At 29.8% G+C, this 6,884-nt stretch overlaps 1 protein-coding gene across 3 annotated transcripts in view; it reads right to left on the reverse strand.

Moving 5' to 3' along the window:
• LOC122523476 overlaps window positions 1-5,749 on the reverse strand; it is a 66,003-nt gene extending 60,254 nt beyond the window's left edge. For all 3 annotated transcript variants that reach the window (XM_043645244.1, XM_043645243.1, XM_043645242.1), the window contains exon 1: window positions 5,450-5,749. The gene's annotated coding sequence lies outside the window, so the exon portion shown is untranslated. The remainder of the gene's footprint in view (window positions 1-5,449) is intronic.
• Between the last annotated feature and the right edge of the window lie 1,135 nt (window positions 5,750-6,884).

Raw genomic sequence — 6,884 nt, forward strand, 5'->3', positions numbered from 1 at the left:
TTTTTACTAGAATTCGTATTGTTCAGTTTTTGTAAATTGTCTAATTTGACCTCAACTGTCCGATCGATTGTCTTTCGTATAAATTGCTACTGATAAACACACACACACACGCGCATATATATTAGTACGTGTAATTAAACAGATGTAACAATTATTATAGCAATGGACTAATATAAGTAAAAAATAAAAATTAAAAAAATGAACATTATGATTTATTTAATAACATAAATAAGTGTTATACAAAATAAAACAGACTAAATTTTCCGAATTCCTAACTTACAATTAGTCTACTATTAAAATTATTGGCACATATGTATATCTATATGCATATATGCATGGGTATAACGTAATTACGTATCATTGGATATGGTATACTATTTGAACTAGTTAGCACACACACGTAGGACAATTTGTGATCACCCTTATTAGAGCATTTACGAAAATGACTTTTCCCTATGTAGTTGTTGACTATCTAATAAGGAAGCTTAAATTATTCCAAGTGAAATATAACAGAGACGAAATAATTGTAAGAATTTACGGGTATACTAGAGAGATTATAATAATAGTAAGAGAAAGGGAAGAAAGAGAGAGAGAAGGAGAGAGAGAGAGAGAGAAATAAAAGAAAAGAGGAAGGAGAAAGTATAACAGTATAAATTAAATGTGGTGGATTTATTGAAACAAGACACGCAAACTAAGGGATTTCCTGAGAAACATTAACGTGAGCCTACCGTGCTTTAACATTTTGTATATTTATTTTCCTACATATATCTTTCGTGTGTTTCTTCGATAGATTTAATACATATATACATAAATATACATATACTTACATTAGTTAGATTTATTCGAGAAGACCGTCTTTAAATGTTTTCATAAGAAAAAATGAAACGAAATAAACGATACGATCGAACTCGATTTAGTTTCTATCGTTGTATTACAGTTCGCTAAATTAGATTGGTTCTTCGACAAGCAAACTTTCTTGTGCATGCGGAAAACGATAAACGTTTAATATAAGAAATGCTATCATTTTAAGAAGAAGTTATTATACCTGGCAATTCTCTCTTTCTCTCTTTCTTGCCTATATTACACATATAAACACAAATCCATGCACACGCATACATAGATATATTTCGTTTGTCTCTAATGCGAAAACCCTGCTCTCGGAAACCGTATTATTAGCCGCGGCTTTTGACCTGCCTTCTTTAAAGCTTACAAATTTATACCTCTCTGTGTGAACGATTACAAAGCGACGAAGCTACTTTTTAGTCTCATTCTTTTGTTAAATTTAAAAAAAAAAAGAAAATAAAGGAATTAAACAAAAACGTGAAGAGCTAATGACGAAGTTCAAAATCTAGGCTACGTTTGTTCTATTTTTCCTTTTTTTTTTCTTTTTTTTTTTGATACAATATGCATATGATAATGCGTATCTTTTGTTTGCTTAAGTTCATCTTACTTCTTTTTCTCGCTCTTGATCTAATAATTTTTTTTTTGTGAAACAATTTAATTTATATTATATTTTATATTTCACATGACTCATTGTCAGGGTCTTGTTATTAAATTTCAGAAGCCATTTGCATCAATGTGTAATGAGATTTCAAGGAAAAAGTATTTGACTTACCGATGAGGATTCATAATCGTCTTGTTGAGAAAAAGAAAGAGAAAAAGAAAGAGAGAGAGAGAAAATGAAGGTTAACTACGATCTAAGAAACTATTCTGCCAATGACGTGCAATTTGGCTTCCTTATTAATCATTTTTTCTTTACACTATTATACAGCTCGAACTGAATACAATAGCTTTTGAAACCATACACAATAATACACACATAGTAGGAAATTGATATATATTCATTTTGTTAAAAACTGTTTTTAGTAAAGAAATATTCGTTTTCCGTTAAAAACTATCCATCAAAATATACCGGTCCTATAGCAGCTATTTTTCGATTCAATAAAGAAGAGAATTGTAACCGGTATGGAGTCGAAAAATAGCATCTATAGAACGAATATATTATAGAACCAATAAAATATTCTATTGATTCGAGAGAATCGAAAATGAAATTCATATGAAAAACGATATATTCATAAAAGTTATAACAATTTTTCAGATTTCATAATTACAATACTATAAAACCGAAACTGATATCCTAACTGTTTTCAATTCCTGTATAAAATATGACTGTAAGATTTAAAAAATATTTGGAAATTTTCTATAAAAAATAGCAAATAATTGTATAAGTATAAAATAACATAAAAATGAAAAGAGAAAAAAAAAAGGAAAATACAGTTACACAAGTGTATAAGTTATATATCAAATTTATACGGTGTGTTATAGAGAGTTAAACGAGAAAGGGGTAGCCATTGAGACTACTTCTTTTCCTTCATTTTCTCTTTTCTTTATCTATTTCCTCTCTTTTGGCTCTTTCTTTCTTTTCTTTTAGTACAATCGTATAAGGAAATAAAAATGTAACGCAGCGAAGTGAGACTCGTCGAAGGAACGAGGCCGTGGCTTTTCCACGAATTGCCTTGGGAAACGAATGCAATTGGATGAAAGTCGACTGACTGCTCTGTAACCGCCATTTTCGTTGCACAAAGGTAACCGTTTTGCATAGGGATTCAACTATAGACGTAAAAACGTGAAATTTCTTATTCTTCTTGACTTTTTCCTATTCATTTCTTTTTCTTTCTCTCTCTTTTTTTTTTTTCCTTATTATAAACAAATATCTGAACAATTTGTATGATACAATAGAAATGCATTGTATTTCTTCTCTAGAATCATATATATAATATTATTTTTTAAATCCTTTTTTTTAATATAAAAACATTACTAAAATATTCCTGAAAAATATTTATCTCTCTTTCTCCCGATCTTAACTATTAATCATTATAGACAAATTTTCCTTGTATTTATAACATTCGAAACACATATTTCTTCTACGATCGCATATCTCGTTTAATAAATCTTTTATCATCATATTTTAATGAAACACATCCCGAAAAATAACGAGTCATAAATCACTTTTATAAATCATGAAAACGAAAATCATGGATGTCTACCGTAGGTTTTCGGATATAATAGTATAAAGAATATAAGGGATGAGAAATACAAGGGAGAAAAGTAGTTGAAGGCTTTTCGAAAGTGCAACGGCCGAATCATTTTGCGAGGGATATAGAAAATGTCTGAAATGGAATCCGATAGTGGTCCATCGAGCCGCGAGAGATCCACTTTGATGGTTTCTTTTTTATCGAAACTAAAAGCGATAGGCTTTAACCATACCTTCCTATATTTCTGTTATCTTTTTTTTGTTCCCCCTTCGTTTAGATAGAAGAAAAAAAAAGGAAAAGAAAATAAAAACGCTTTCGTTTTCATCTTTTACGAAAAGAATAAAAAAAAATATCCTAGATTTTGCGAGATCATAAAGAACGGAAATATCGTAAGAAGAGTGGCGTGTAATAATACATCGATTTAATTTTCCGTCAAAAAATGTTTCCTATAGAAATAACACGCGGTCAAGCATAGACAAAGATCTAATCTTTTCTTCTATGGATTCTAGTGAAGCACTAGTCTAAGAGAACATTAAATATTCGGTGTGAATTTATTTATAAGTCTAACTATATATAACATGTAGCAGTATATGTGCATGTATGTGCATAAGTATGTCTTCTATGTGTATATGTTAGTCCATTAAGAAGAGATGGAAAGGCTGATAGGTTGTGGCAAGCCTCACTAAAGGCAAAAGAAATAAAGACGGAAGAGGAAGAGAAGAAGAAGTAGAAGAAGAAGAAGAAGAAGAGGAAAAAGAGAAAAGAAAAGGAGAGAAATAGGAAGAGAGGGAAAGAGAAAATGTCGAGAAGGATAAATAAAGCGTAAAGGAAAGTGTATGTATATACTACGTACTTAGGTACATACTTACATATTTAGGTATGTGTACTTGTAAGGGTCGTATTAAAATTCGCTTCATCGACTACTTCTTACCCTTTTCCTCGACCCTTTTCTACTTCTTTTTCTTTTTTCCTTCTTTTCAATCTTTTTATTTCACTCTTGGCATAGAGAAAAAGAAAGTCAATAAAAATGTATCTCGCGTACACATTCTATGATATAATATTATAGACGCATAGAAAGAGTGATGCACACCGTTACGTGTGCACTGCACTCGTTGGTCTTCCAACTTCGTGCCACTTCGAAATATTAGTTTATACGATTACTTCTCGGTACGCTGCGTATAACCTACAACTCTCAAATTCTATATTTCCCTTCTCCCCCACCCCCATCCTCCCTTTCCTTTCCTATCCTTTGCTTTACTTTCTTTCAGTTTTTTTTTTTTTCTATCTTTTTCAAATAGGACAAATTTATTGTACCGCCAACTCGCGAATTTGCCTAATGTTTTAATAAAATTATCTGTGTAAAATTGTACTTTTAAATTGGGACACTTTCTGTTACACGTCTTTCTTTTTATTCTTTTTGTTTTTTTAATTTTTTTCCTTCTATCCGTTCATTGCAATACAACCGCAATGTCATTTAATATGACGATAATAATAATCGGATATTGTACGCATATTTGAAGTCATTCAAAGCAAAAAATGGTCGTTAAAATTTTACAATTCATAGGATAATCGATTGGTTTACGAGCAATTTGTTATTATTTATTAATGAAATGCATCGGGTCTTCACGATAAAACTATCGTACGAACATCCTTTTCTCGATCGTATCTAACTATTTATGTGAAAAATTCATGTGGAAGCAACGATGGGGGGGGGGGCGGTTCTCGACGATTAGTAAAACATCGGTTGTTTCATTAAAAAAAAAAAGAGAAAAAAAAGAGAGAAAAAAAAGGAAAGGGAACGATGAAAAAAATAAGATAGAAAGAGAGATAAGAAATTACGATGATCTACATAGATAAAATACGTTTCTTCGACACTGACAAATGACCAATTTTCGCGCGTATCGCTCTCACCTACTCGTCGCAGTCTTAAAGTGAAAAATATCGAGCATCCACCCTCTTCTTTTTCTTTTTTTAGCCAGAAAAATGTCGCTTTCTTTAGTAGGCAACCACGAAGAAAACTATCGATTTATTTGAAAAACTGATAATACTTCTTTTTCATCTCTTTCATATACGCTTAGTTTAAAAAGGGGATGGAATTTTCGATTGTATTTTTCTTCGATAACTCGGTCATCGATCGATAACGTTTAATCGGTATTAGATATTCTATGAAATTATTTTTAATGCTATCCCCGAATCGTATTTTCTCAATAATCGATAAGTAACTATCGGTTTTTCTCTTTATTTCTCTCCTATCTTTTTATCTCGTATCAATTAGAATTAAATTTAAGTACATTTACAATTAAATTAATCTACGTTCGATAATAATCATTCGACATCGAACATTTATATACGAACACACAAACCAATATAGACATCTATCTCTACCTATATATCTTTATCTCGTTTAAACTCACCGGTCAACGTCCGACGCTCTCCTCTTCTTCCTCTTCTTCTTCTTCTGCTTCCTCTTCGTTATGGATACGAGTGTCCTCTTCAAAGCAACGATAGAACTTCTTCTTCCTCCTCTTTCTCTTCTACTTTACGATTTTATCTAACTATGTTTTTTTTTTTTTTTTCTAAACTTCTTCTATCTCTTAATAATTTGTTCATTCAAATAAAATCGTAAAATAATTAACGAGAACTCACACGACGACGTATCGAGAAAATAATATTGTTCTTTATAGTTTGTAATTTTCTTTATAAGAAAAAAAAAAAAGAAAAACAAACAAACAAACAAAAAGCCTAAATATATATTCCTTTTCAAGTTCTTTCTTGATATTTTTCAAATCGATCTCTCTTTCTTTCTTCCCTTTTCCTTTCTATCTATCTATCTATCTATCAGTTCGTACTTTTTTTTTTTTTTTTTTAATTTTCCTTATTTTTTTTTTTCTAATTGCAAAAGAAAAATAACGAGGACCGGTGCAAGAAGGGATTCACGCACCCACGTACACACGTACACACGTACGAATGAACGCACGCACGCACGCACGTAGGGAGAAACCAACGTAAGTACGTACACATCCCCGTACAACGAACGTCCTCACGCCACGAAGGCCCGCGCAGCACTGACTCTTTCTACTGGCTCTCAACATGCTGGCACGCGAGACGAAGATAGTGCCCGTTGTAGGTTCTAAAGAGAAACCGTCTGCTGCTCTGCTAGGGTGGGTGGAATTTAACCTGACAATTGTATTCTATTCGATCATAATATAATAATAATAATAATAACAATAATAATAATTATTATTATTATTATTAATTATATATATATATATATATTATATATTATTATATATATTATTTTATTTAATTATATTATATATATATTTATTATAATTATATATATATATATTATTAATTATTATATTATATATAATATATTATATTATTGTATATATATTTAATATATTTTATTATAATTATATTATATAGAATATATTATATTATTATATATATAATAATAATTAATAATAATTATTATTATTATATATAGATCTTTCGATTATTTTGTCACAAATTTATACGTTTATTTTAAATTATCGATTAATTATCATTTAAATTTTTCTCATCAACATCTGTTATTTTACAACAACGAATTTTATTTTTTTCTATCAATTTTGAAAACAAAATAACGATTGTAACCGAAGATTAAAATAAAAAATCGAAGTTATAACGAAAATATAACGAGAAATTAAAAATAGTCATTTTGCAATCAGTTTAAAAAAGAATAAACAAAAATTTAAAAATAAATAGAATTCAGAGTTTAGAGAGTTATATATCCGGGGATCAAATCTTTTAATTTAATGTTATTTTTTTCTTTCACGTTTTTTTCTATCATGTTTCTACGTCGAT

The sequence above is a fragment of the Polistes fuscatus genome, unplaced genomic scaffold, assembly GCF_010416935.1.
Source record: "Polistes fuscatus isolate 324 unplaced genomic scaffold, CU_Pfus_HIC Scaffold6, whole genome shotgun sequence".
Classification (NCBI taxonomy): Eukaryota; Metazoa; Arthropoda; class Insecta; order Hymenoptera; family Vespidae; genus Polistes; species Polistes fuscatus.